Source organism: Camellia sinensis, chromosome 12, assembly GCF_055761805.1.
Source record: "Camellia sinensis isolate YWXY chromosome 12, ASM5576180v1, whole genome shotgun sequence".
NCBI lineage: Eukaryota > Viridiplantae > Streptophyta > Magnoliopsida > Ericales > Theaceae > Camellia > Camellia sinensis.
In genome coordinates, this window is record NC_138972.1 from 101,030,145 (window position 1) to 101,043,787 (window position 13,643).

The 13,643-nt window shown below is 34.9% G+C and overlaps 1 pseudogene across 1 annotated transcript; it reads left to right on the forward strand.

The window, feature by feature from the left end:
* Window positions 1-10,496: 10,496 nt before the first annotated feature.
* LOC145804675 (pentatricopeptide repeat-containing protein At1g06143 pseudogene) lies at window positions 10,497-13,420 on the forward strand (annotated as a pseudogene). The gene has a single exon (XR_014346926.1). The product of XR_014346926.1 is annotated as a pentatricopeptide repeat-containing protein At1g06143 pseudogene (transcript).
* Window positions 13,421-13,643: the final 223 nt, after the last annotated feature.

The window sequence follows — 13,643 nt, forward strand, 5'->3', positions numbered from 1 at the left end:
TTTGGTTTGTGTTTTGACGAATAATCTTGGGCACTTGGAGGTCATAATTAGTTTTGAAAGTTTTGAAACAATTGGCTCAAATTCTATTATTTTTATTGTTATAAGGATAACTATAATTTAAAACATCATATTACTCTCAACTATAATAATAGTTGCAGGAAAAATTTATTGTGATGGTGAAAATTTTCTAACTTTATACAATTTTAATATATTTAGTGAAAATTCCCTAAACTAATTCAGACAGATTTCTCTTATTTTTTCACAAATTTGACATAATTACACGGGTCTCTCTTTTAGTAATGTTAAATGGATCGACACTAATTCAGATGATACGAAAATACAAAAATAAACAACGTGACATTTCATGTAAAATAGATGAAAATATTATTTTTTCATCCATATAACTGACAAATTATTGATGAAAATGGAGCTAAGTAGGTGACTTTGGCCAAAGCCACTAAAGCTGCCACTTTGGGCTCCCAATTGGGCCAAAAAAAGCCCCACTTTTCTTTTAGTTATTATTAGCCCATCACCCGTGCTATGTATGGGATAATTGTAGATATTTATATTTATTTTAGATTTTTTTTAATATATAAATTATGTTTTTAAAGATTTTTTATAAAAATAATTTAACAATCTTGTCATTAACCATAGTGTATGGGAGAAGTTGAAAAGGGTAGTGCAATAACTATACACGGATTGTATCTATAATTATTTGTATGAGGGAATTTTAAATGCTGATCAAGGGATTTTGACCAAATCAATCAATACAGGCATGTGAGAAGATATATGGATTGGAAAATGTTAATAAATGTTGATCAGGAGATTTTGACCAAATCAATAAATGCTGAATTTTTTTTTAAAATAAAAAATTTAGAAAATTCAGATTGAGATATTGAAGCTCCCACAGGCTTTGGGGGTTAAAAACCCCCCTTTTGCTTAATATATAGTATACATACTAGTCAAAAAAAAAAAAAAATCTCTGAATTTGAAAAGCCTCAATAAAGTTTGGTTAAAATTTAAAACTAATAGTTGATTGATGTGGTGAATTACTTAAAACAAATGAATGATTGTTTCTACTAGTAAAAATTAAAAAATCAATTGATATGATGAATTATTTTAAATTAATGGATGGTTGTTTTTGAATGGATTGCGTATAAAATACGATTAATTATAACGGTTACATTTGTTTCCGGGAAAGAATCTTTTTAAATTTAAAATTAATTGAATTTTACCTTGGTTAGCTGTGTCACAAAAAAAAAAAGATTTAATGTATTAGCAATTAATCAAGGGGCATTGACCAATAAATCCTAAAATTAGAATTTATAGACTAACTAGTCCCATAATTATTTTAATGAATACATAAGTCCTTGTTTATGTAAATTGACATATTTATCACTGTTTTTATGATATTGTTGGGAAATTTTCAAAATGATTTTTAAAATTTATAGTTTAATTTTTAGGTGTTTTCAAAACCTTCCTTGTTTTTCTTTGGAAAACATTAATTAAGCTTGGGGACTTTGTCCCATATTGGAAAGAGAGTAAAACATGGAGCATTTAATAAAGTGCTACATGGAATATTCTTTTGAATATGGAATTATGGGATGAAAGCTAGTGTGCATGCACCCACACCGCAATGATGGTGTTTCGCACCATCCGCACACACATAGGCACACGCGCGCGTGCGTGTGGCATGGGCAGTAGGCTGTGTGGCATTTGATGGCGCAGTTTGCACTTAGCACGGACACATCGGCGCAAGGCACCATGAGGGCGCTTTCCTATTTGCATATTTGCATCGGATACGTTGGAGCGATGATATGGATCCGACGTGGAATACAGTCAGCTCCACGTGGCAGTGACGTGTCATCCGTTGGCGATGAGTCAACTAACCGATCAAACGGTTGTGTGAAAATCCTGAAAAGCATTCCTGCAATTCTCTCTCTCTCTCTCTCTCTCTCTCTCCCTATTGATTTTGAATTTTCGATCAAGAGTTTCTTAAGGAAATTTCTGTTTTTCTTATTGACAATCAAGTTCTACAGATTTGATTATCAGTGTCTTGGTTTCTTGATTATATCAAGAGTGTTATGATCTATTGTCGTCAATGCAGACGTCGATAGACGAGATCTTTAGATTAGGTTTCATTGTATCCTGGAGGCAAATTTGTTGTAACCCTTTGCACACCTTTTGGTGGGTACAAATATTGTCTTTAGGGAGGCGACTTAGTACCGCGACTTGAATCACTAATTTTCTGTTCTATATAGACAAGGTCATTGCCAAATTTTGAAGACCCAAAGACCATCATTTGAAGAATTCAAGACCCTTTGTTCCAACAATCTAAAGACAATATTTGGATATGGCGATGTCTATTCAGAAAATGACTCAAGATTTCATGAAGCTTGATCGTTTTGATGGAGAAAATTTCTGACGCTAGCAAAAAGAAGATGCATTTTTTGCTCACCACTCTAAAAGTGGTCTATGTGCTAACTACCCCCTATCCGACGAAGCAAGAAGACGAGACTGTGGAGCAAACCCGTGCCAGAACCAAATGGGACAATGACAACTACATTTGCCGAGGACACATTCTGAATGCACTGTCAGACTCTCTATTCGATGTATATCAACATCTAGAAACGGCAAAGCAACTCTGGGACTTATTACAGTCAAAGTACCTCACCGAGGATGCCACCAGTAAGAAATTTCTTGTTAGTAATTTTATGGATTTTACAATGATTGATACAAAGGCCATTATGAAACAATGAGATCCAACATATTCTGAGTCAATTTCGACAAAAGAATATGAACATGGATGAATCTATTGTAGTTTCATCTATAATAAAGAAACTACTATCTTCTTGGAAGGATTTTAAGAAAACTCTGAAACACAAAAAGGAAGATCTTACTTTAGAGGAATTGGCTCAACACCTCCGAGTTGAGGAAGAGTCAAGGTTACTTGAAAGTAAAGATAACCAATTGGCTCAGACGTCCCAGATCCACATGGTGGATGATGGTAAGAGGGTCAACAAAAAGAAGCGTAAGCATGAACCCCAATCCGAGAAACATACTAAGAAGCCGAAAGGCGCTTGCTTGCACTGTGGCAAGCCAGGGCACTTCAAAAATGAATGCCGGTCATACAAGAAGAAGCCAGAAGCATCAAATGTCAAGAACAAGTTCACGGTTGTTGTATCCGAGGTGAACATGCTCGAAGATGCTGGTGACTGGTGGATTGACTCAGGAGCAACAAGGCATGTCTGCAACGATAAAAGTCGTTTCACTACTTATGAACAAGTGAGTGATGGAATAGTTCTCTACATGGGCAACTCTTCAACTGCTGCTATCAAAGGCAAAGGGACGGTGGATCTAGAGTTTACATCTGGAAAAGTCCTAAGTCTTAATGATGTTTATCATGTACCTGATGTCAGGAAAAACCTTGTATCTGGAAGCCTACTTAATAAGCATGGTTTCAAGTTAGTATTTGAGTCGGACAAATTTGTCTTGTCTAAGGGTGGGATTTTTGTTGGGAAGGGCTACATGTATCAAGAAATGTTCAAACTTAACGTTATCAATAATACATCTATTTCTGCTTATATTGTTGATTCTCTTTCTTTATGGTATGCTCGTTTAGGTCATGTTAATACTAGGAAAATGCATGATATGGTTAATTTAGATTTAATTCCTAAATATAATATTGATATGTTTGGAAAATGCAAATTTTGTGTACAATATAAAATTACTCGCATTCCATTTCCTAAAATAATAAAACCATGTCTATGCTTGAACTTGTGCATAGTGATGTATATGACATGCATAGTATCCCCACTAGAGGTGGTAAGAAATATTTGGTAACATTTATTGATGATTTTTCTAAGTACTGTCATATCTATCTTTTGCATTCAAAAGATGAGGTGCTTGATAAATTCAAGATTTTTAAGACAGAATTAGAAAATCAGAGTAATGGTAAAATAAAGAGACTTAGGTTTGATAGAGGCAGTGAATACCATTTTCCAGAATATTGTGAAAATGTTGGTATTATTCATGAGAAGTCTACACCCTACACACCACAACAAAGTGGAGTAGCTGAAAGAAAGAATAAGACATTAACAGAAATGATTAGTGCTATGCTTTCTTACTCCAGTTTAAGTTCTGATTTTTGAGGTGAAGCCTTACCCACTGCCTATCACATACTCAATAGAATTCCTCTCAAGGGAAGAAATATTACTCCTTATGAACTTTGGAAAAACAAGAAACTTAATCTTGGTTACTTGAAAACATATGGATATAGAGCAATAGTCAGATTGCCTGAACCTAAAAGGAAGAAATTTGGTGAAAAAGAAATTGAATGCATATTCCTTGGCTATGCTATACATAGCAAAGCACATAGGTTTCTGGTAGTAGAGCCCAATGGTTCAATGGAAACAAATACCATCATTGAATCACGTGATACGGTATTTTATGAGAATCGTTTCACAACCATTCCAAGGTTGGATTCTAATCAAGAAAATGAATAAACTCCTTCGATGTCTAGAGAGGAAAGTGAACGACATGAACCTATTGAGCCTAATGAACCTAATGAGCCTATTAAACTAAGGAGGAGTAAGAGGGCTAGGACTGTGAAGTCATTTGGCCCTGATTTCATTGTTTACCTTGTAGAAGGAACTAGAAAAGCTTATTATAAGCAAACAATGATCTCTTTGAATATGGATTCAGATCCATTAACCTTTGAGGAAGCTATGAAGTCTCAAGATGTTGCATTATGGAAAGAAGCAATAAACGATGAGATGGATTCTATCATGGGTAACAATACCTGGATACTTGCTGATTTGCCACCTAGATCCAAACCCATTGGTTGTAAATGGATTTTCAAAAGGAAAATGAAAGTTGATGGCACAATTGATAAGTGCAAAGCAAGATTAGTTGCTAAGGGTCTTACTCAAAAGGAGGGTATCGATTATTTTGATACATATGCTCCGATGGCTAGAATCGCCACCATTCAAGTGTTGATTGCCTTAGCCTCAATCTATAAGCTTGAAATCCATCAAATGGATGTTAAGACCGCTTTCCTAAATGGAAAGTTAGATGAGGAAATCTACATGCAACAACTGGAAGGATTTGTTGTACAGGGTCAAGAGCACGAAGTGTGTAAACTCGTGAAGTCACTATATGGACTGAAACAAGCTCCAAAACAGTGGCATGAGAAATTTGACAAAGTAATAGTGTCAAATGGCTTTAGGATACATGAATCTGATAAGTGTGTGTACAGTAAGTTTACTGGAAATAGAGGTGCAATCTTATGTCTGTATGTAGATGACATTCTTATTTTTGGTACTGACAATGATGCCATTGAAAGTACTAAAAGTTTCTTGTCATCTAGCTTTAGTATGAAAGACATGGGCTTGGCTGATGTAATTTTGGGTATTAAGATCAAACGAGAGGACAATAATTTGATTCTAACCCAGTCGCACTATATTGAGAAAATTCTTAAGAAATTTAATCAATGTAATTATACACCCATGTCTACACCTTTTGATTCAAATTTGAAATTGTATCATAATACTGGAAGAGCTGTTGATCAGCTAGAATACTCAAGAGTAATAGGTAGCCTGATGTATGCCATGACTTGCACTAGACCTGATATTGCTTTTGCAGTGGGAAAACTTAGTAGATACATTAGTAATCCCAGTAGTGTGTATTGGAATGCTATTAACCAAGTACTTAGGTACTTGAGGAAAACAATAGACTATGAAATAGTCTATAATGGCTATCCAACAGTGCTGGAAGGATTCACGGATGCTAGTTGGATAACTGACCGTGAATATCAATCGTCCACAAGTGGTTGGATTTTTACTCTTGGAGGAGGAGCTAGCTCTTGGGGTTCTAAGAAGCAAACATGCATAACAGACTCAACCATGGCGTCAGAGTTTGTAGCGTTGGCTTCTTGTAGCAAAAAGGCAGAGTGGTTAAGGAATCTCTTGTTAGAGATTAAGATATGGCCAAAACCTATGCCACCAATATCTTTGCATTGTGATAGTGAAGCAACTCTATCACGGGCCTATAGCCATGTCTATAATAGAAAGTCCAGGCATATAGGACTAAGACATAGCTGTGTCAGGTAGTTAATCACAGAAGGTGTGATTACTATTAGTTATGTAGAGTCAAGTGAAAACTTGGCTGACCCCTTAACAAAGGGACCTGCAAGGGATTTAGTGTGGAAAACATCAAAGGGGATGGGTCTCAAGCCCACTTAACATAATCACTCATGGTGGAAACTCGACTCAACGCTTGAAGAAACATCAAGTTTTGAGTTCAATGAGCCCAAGTACACTATACGTCGTGATTGCAAGCACTTAGTTTATTTCATTTTCATCCCAAGGTTGAAGTGCTTGGTACCTGTAATGTGAAAAGAAGAGGATGAGTTAGCAAACTCTTAATAAGCTTACAACTGGGTTGTTAGGGTACTGTAAATTACAGGGGTACTCTCAGTAAATTACAGTGCCGCTTCCTATGAGTCCAAGGGCTTGACTCTAGAGCACTTATGAAACAGGATATTGACACAAGGTCAATCCATGTGTCGGTTTGTTTGAATACTTGAGGTAACCTGTACTGTGCATGAGACATGTCTGGTTAGTCGTATAAGATCGCTAGTTCAAAGACAAGTCTACTATGTCATCTTGACAAACTTTGAGATGTCTTCACCAAGTGAATGATTCAAATCGTAAGATATCTTCACCTATGCATAAGGCTGCCAAGTGAACCAAGGGTCTTCATCTAGTATTTTGAAAATGGTGGAGGAATGTTGGGGAATTTTCAAAATGGTTTTTAAAATTCATAGTTTAATTTTTGGGTGTTTTCAAAACCTTCCTTTTTTTTCTTTGGAAAGCATTAATTAAGCTTGGGGACTTTGTCCCACATTGGAAAGAGAGCAAAACATGGAGCACTTGATAAAGTGGTACATGGAATATTCTTTTGAATATGGAATTATGGGATGAAAGCTAGTGTGCATGCACCCACACTGCAAGGATGGTGCTTCGCACCATCCGCACAGGCACATGCACACGCGCGTGGCGTGGGCTGTGTGGCGTTTGATGGCGCACTTTGCACTTAGCACGGACGCATCAGCGTAAGGCGCCATGAGGGCGCTTTCCTAGTTGTATATTTGCATCGGACAGGTTGGAGCGATGATGTGGATTTGACGTGGCATGGATGATGTGGAATACAGTCAGCTCCATGTGGCAGTGACGTGTCATCCGTTGGCGATGAGTTAACCAACCGATCAAACGGTTGTGTGTCCGATCTGGACCGGGTTGATCATAGCCGTTGATTGGAGATGCACCCGATCGTGATCAGGTGTGATTAGTCAAGGCATCTATTCAGTGTCAGAATGATCTGCATCATATATCGTCAATCCAACGGTCAGAACTGATCGGATGCGATCAAGGGACATGACCATTCGATCAGATCCATTAAGGCCTATAAATAGGCTATGAAATCAGCCATTTCAATTCATTCCATCCAAAATCCTGAAAAGCATTCTTGCAATTCTCTCTCTCTCTCCCTTTTGATTTTGAATTTTCGATCAAGAGTTTCTTAAGCAAATTTCTGTTTTTCTTATTGATAATCAAGTTCTGTAGATTTGATTATTAGTGTCTTGGTTTCTTGATTATATCAAGAGTGTTCTGATCTATTGTCATCAGTGCAGACGCCGATAGACTAGATCTTTAGATCAGGCTTCATTGTATCTTGGAGGCAAATTTGTTGTAACCCCTTGCACACCTTTTAGTGGGTACAAATATTGTCTTTAGGGAAGCGACTTAGTAACGCGACTTGAAGCACTAATTTTCTGTTCTATATAAACATGGTCATTGCCAAATTTTGAAGACCCGAAGACCACCATTTGAAGAATTCAAGACCCTTTGTTCCAACAATGGTCAATTTGAAAATTCTCTCAATTTTAGTATGCCACATTTCAAAAAAGTAAATTAAAGGATTTTTGTACTCATATTGTTGGTTTGGATAAATCTCATTTCATATTCAATCTATCTAAATTTGAAGATTCCCTTTTTAATTTTAGTTGTTTATGTTTCAAAAAAGTACACTAAAATTTTTTTCATAATCACATTGTTAGTTTGGACAACCCACATTCCACATTCCACATTCAATCCATCTAAAATGCAGCATTCCCATTATAGAAATCAACTCTTATGCCACATTTCAAAAATCATATTAAAAAAAATAAAGAAAGAAATGAGCCTGACAATCAATAAGGGCAAAAAAGTCTTAACGTGACACAATAATATATTAAATAGGATCTCATAGAAAATGTTTTCAAATGATCAGGACCTACCGATTTATTAAAAAAGAGGGAATTCATAATATACATAATTTTGAAGTCCGATTTTCAAGTAAATTTCCCTTTAATGAATTAAAAATGATTAGTTAATAAGTTGAATTATGCAAGTTTGATCAACAATTTTGTAGATAAAAATACGAAAAGAGTGATATTTAAGTATACAGTTTGTTTACTTTTTATTTAGTACTTCAGCTTGAATTATTTAAATTTTTTTATTTATTGTAATTTTTTTTATATATTTAAATAAATTTTAATAATTATATGTATGATCAAAATTTAAATACATATATTTTTATCACAATTTTTTTTTTCAATGTACGAGGAGTCCTATATTAAGAGTTCGCTTTGGACTCTCAAAATGGTAGAGCTAACCCTAGAGTTAAGTGTTATATAAATTAAAATTAAGACAATTCAATTTAATTATGTCAAAACTGTAGAGTTTATTTAGTTTGCTTGGTTCTATTTTTCCAAAAACACTTTTTAAAAAATTCTACTTTCTTATTTTTCGTTTTTTTTTTGTTTTTACTGAATTTTTTAATATTTTAAGCAATTTTTTTACTTTTTAGACACACCTAACATAAATACACCTAAAAAGTAAAAAAATTGTAAAAAAAATCTTTAAAAAATTCACTAAATACCAAAAATACAAAAAAATACAAGAATTCAGTACATTTTTTATATTTTTATGTATTTATTAATTTTTTAAAATATTTTTTCACAATTTTTTTACTTTTTAGATACATCTAAATAAGGTGCATCTAAAAAAGTTAAAAAAATGTTTAAAATTTTAAAAATATTCACTAAAAACAAAAAAATACGAAAACCAAAAAAATCAGTTTTCAAGAAACTTAATCCAAAAAACTCAAACCAAACACACTGATTATATTTATTTTTAAATATCAAGAAAATGTTGAGTTTTCATATAATTTTATTTTTTAAGGAAAAAATAATTTTTAAAAGGGTAAATTACACTTACACTCCTGAGAATTGGATCTAATACATATCACCCATAACATTTGAGAAATTACATTGACCCCCTGTCATTGTAATTATTTAAACGAAATTAAGGTTAGTATCAAAATATATTGAATTCATATAATCTCTGTTTTCTTTTTTCTTTTTTTTTTTGAATGGCACACTCTCTCTTTTCTTATTTTGTTTTACTTCTTTTTTTTCTTTTTCTTTTTTGTTGCCTTTGCTTTACTTTTTCTTTTTTTCTAATGTAATTTCGTCTGTTTTTTTACCAAAAGTTGTTACTTTTTATATAAATAAGAATTTGTGAAATGAGACTATTAATCACAGAGGTGGAAATATAATTTCTATAACGTCAGTGGTGGATATAATTAGTGTAATTTACCCTTTTTAAAATAGGCTGCTTGAGTCAGCGTTCTGAAATTGCCTTTCCTCTAAAATTAATTTTGCAGGGAGGACCTCTCTCTCACGCATCTAGGCGATAACCATGTTCAAAACTACAACCAACCTTAACCGTTCTTCGTACCCAAGACTCCAGACCGTGATTGAGCTATTGAAGACATGTTCAAGCTTCAAACACATCGAATCAGCATACGCCTTCATGCTCAAGACCGATGCAAACGGCGACTGTTTCTTCATGAACCAATTTGTCACCGCTTGTTCGACCTTTCGTCGAATCGATTATGCACTTCTTGCCATTACCCAGATAAAAAAACCCAATGTGTTTGTGTTGGCTTTTTTTAGCTTTCGAAGGTTAGTATTGTAATTTTAAGCGTGCCAGTAAGGATCAATTAGTCTTTACAGAAGATTAATTGCCAACTAATTATCAGACAATTATGTTTTAGTTCTTTCAGCCTCAATGAAGAGGACTTTTACTGGTGGCTTGTTTAGGAGAATTTAGTAAATAACAACTAAATGAAGAATAATTTCAGAATTTCATTAAGTAAAATGAAAAGCATACAATGATCTGACCCAGCCTCGTAGAGGTTTACAACAAAAAACTATTTGAAACTACTCCTATAAATGAAGTGCAGTATAGGAATTTGAAGTACAGAAATGTAAAGAATTGTAAAAATTGGAAAGGAAGAATAAAGTAAATGAAATTGGTTTTTTGATTTGAGTCTAGATCCTCCTTTTTGGGGCCTTCTCTGTTATTTATACTTCTCAATGGTAACCGTTGAAGTGGGCTTCTAACTGTCGAAACATCCCTCCATGATTGCTAAACATGCTCGTTCACAGTCAGTCTCACTACGCCACATTTGCAGGTAGCCTTCCCTCCTATTTTGAATTTGAACCTTGTGAGTAACCGTTAGGCCACATCACCTTATATCCCTCGATCATTCCAGTGCTATGCAGACCCATTACGTGTCTGATTATGGTTGACAACTTGTATTAACTCCCCAAATTCCCTTTTTCATGCCACGTGTTGAATTGTGATTGGCTTATACAAATTATACAGCCAACAGTTTGTGTATAATGCAATGATAAGAGGCTTTGTTCACTGTTCTTCTCTGATTCAAGCTCTACATCTTTATTTGGAGTTGTTGAGAGTCCACATTTGCCCCATTAGTCATACATTTTCGTCGATAGTTAAAGGTTGAGCATTAATATCAACTTTTCAATTTGGAGAATCTGTTCATGGGCAGATTTTGAAAAATGGGTTTGCTTTACATTTGTTTGTTCAAACTGCTTTGGTTGATTTTTATTCAAATTTGTGTAAAATGGTTGAAGCAAGACAGGTGTTCGATGAAATGGATGAAATAGATGTTTTTGCATGGACTACGATGGTTTCGGCTTATGCTCAAGTTGGGAATTTGGGTTCTGCTCGAAGGTTGTTTGATGAAATGCCTGAAAGGAACTGCGCTTCATGGAATACAATGATTGATGGGTATGTGAGAGTGAGGGATGTAGAATCTGCAAAGTTATTGTTCAATGAGATGCCCAAAAGGGATTTAATTTCTTGGACAACGATGATCAATTGTTATTAGCAGAATAAGTAGTATATAGACGTGTTGGCCATTTTTAATGAGATGAATAGCCATGGGATCAGCTCTAATGAAGTGACCATGGCTACTGTTATCTCGGCTTGTGCCCATATTGGTGCTCTGAACTTGGGAAAGGAAATTCATCTTTGTGTAATGCAAAATGAGTTTGATCGTGATGCTTACCTTGGGTCTGCATTAGTTGATATGTATGCAAAGTGTGGGAGCTTGGATAGATCCCTTTTGGTGTTTTTCAAGTTACAGGAAAAAAATCTTTTCTATTGGAATACAATAATTGAAGAGCTTGCTGTACATGGTTATGCAGAAGAAGCATTGGCAATTTTTAGTAGGATGGAGGGGGAGAAGATAAAGCCGAATGGTGTTACTTTTATTAGTGTTCTTAATTAGTGCTTGTACTCATGCAGGACTAGTTGAAGAGGGCCATAGGAGGTTCCTAAACATGACATGCGATTTTTCCATTCCTCCTGAAATTCAACACTACGAGTGCATGGTTGATCTATTGTGTAAGGCTGGTTTGATCAAAGATGCATTGGAATTGATACAGAGCATGCGAATTGTGCCAAACTTTGTTATTTGGGGTGCTTTACTAAGCGGGTGTAAGCTTTACAAGAACTTGGAGATTGCTCAAGTTGCTGTCAATAAGTTGATGGTTTTGGAGCCAAACAATAGTGGGTGTTACACCCTTCTGGTTAACATGTACGCTAAATCAAATCGATAGAATAAGGTTGCTAAGATCAGATCAACCATGAAGGTACAAGGTGTAGAAAAAATATCTCCCAGATCCAGTTGGATTGAAATGGATAGCAAAATTAATCTATTTGAAGCTTTTGATAAATCTCACCCTTATTTGGCCAAAATATATGTGGTGCTAGGTGAACTAAATGGGCAGCTGAAGCTAGCTGGCTATCAACCTGAGGTTGGGTTTATGTAGTGGTTTGTTTTGAACAAAGGAAATGTCATTTGAAGACATTGTGTTTATGAAGCAAATACAATTGGGCACTAGAGACGGGTTGGAGGCGCGTGAGCAATTCAAGTTTTGGGATGGTTGCAAATAAGCATTTGTAGTTGTGGCAATGCCAGTGAAGGATGGAAAGTTGCTTGAGCTGCAATGCTAATGCAACAGAACTTGAATAAACGGATGCAACATTGATCTCCATAAACACGTGGTACTTCAAATGATCTAAACTGTCATCCTATCTGCATCTTCTCAGTTTGGCTATTGCTTTGATGATTCATATCATAAAACTTGGACCCTGCCCATGGAATAGTTAGCTAACAAAATCTCTTTACTATTCAATTTTGACAGGAAACATAATGATGGTCCCACTAGTACTGACAGAGAAGAATGGCATGTCTTCACATACTTCCAAGGCTTGAATTCAAGGAGAAGATGAACTATGATTTATGAGAAGAGCACATATGATTCTGCTATTAAATTGAGAGACTTTGGTTATAGTGACTAAAAATTTCTTGGCTAACATGAGCTCTTGAACTAGAATTGTTGTTGCATAGGTGGGTTCAGGAAATAATTGACCAACTCTGTTAAGCCATGCATGTTCTCATATCTGTTTATGAAAATATCATCTATGAGTTTAAAATAAGAGGTTCTGAAGAGCTACTGTATACTATCTGCCTATAGTAATTGTGCGATTAGAAGTTTTATTTTAATTTAATTTAAGGGAAACAAATCTTCCTTTCTTCATAACATACCTGTCTGCTTCGTTTCTCAATGTCATTTACAGAGTCAAAATGTTACTTAATGTTTCATGTGCTTTGTCAATATACCAGGCAGAAGCTAATTCAAAGTCTAATGCAGTCCGTGGTTCAAAGATGGAAAGTAAGAGTGAAGATTCAATTACCTTTTGATGAAGTAATATCTTTGTGCATGGGGCAACAACACAAGTTGTAATTGAGGGCTCATCAATTGCTGGTTGAAAACTATTTTCCCAGGCCACTGAGAATAAATGGAAGGCCTTCTCTTAACCAAGAAGTAATGTCCATACATACAGTAGAAAATTTAATGGCCTTTATTAAATGGCTACTTATTTGAACTTCTATCAGTAAGGGACTGACATAAATAATAATAACGCTTTTATCACTATTTATGTATTTTCTTGATGATAGTTATAAGTTGAAGCTCCTCATGAACTGTAGTTTTGCAAGTTAGGATGAACACATATTCTTCACAAAAGTTTTAATTTCGTGTCTGCTATGACACAAGCTTTAAGGTAAGTGTGAAATTTTTGGAGTCCATGGGCAACTGCATGCTATAATATTATATTGTTTACATTGTTTTTTCAAGAAATAAAGAATAGTAGAAAGTT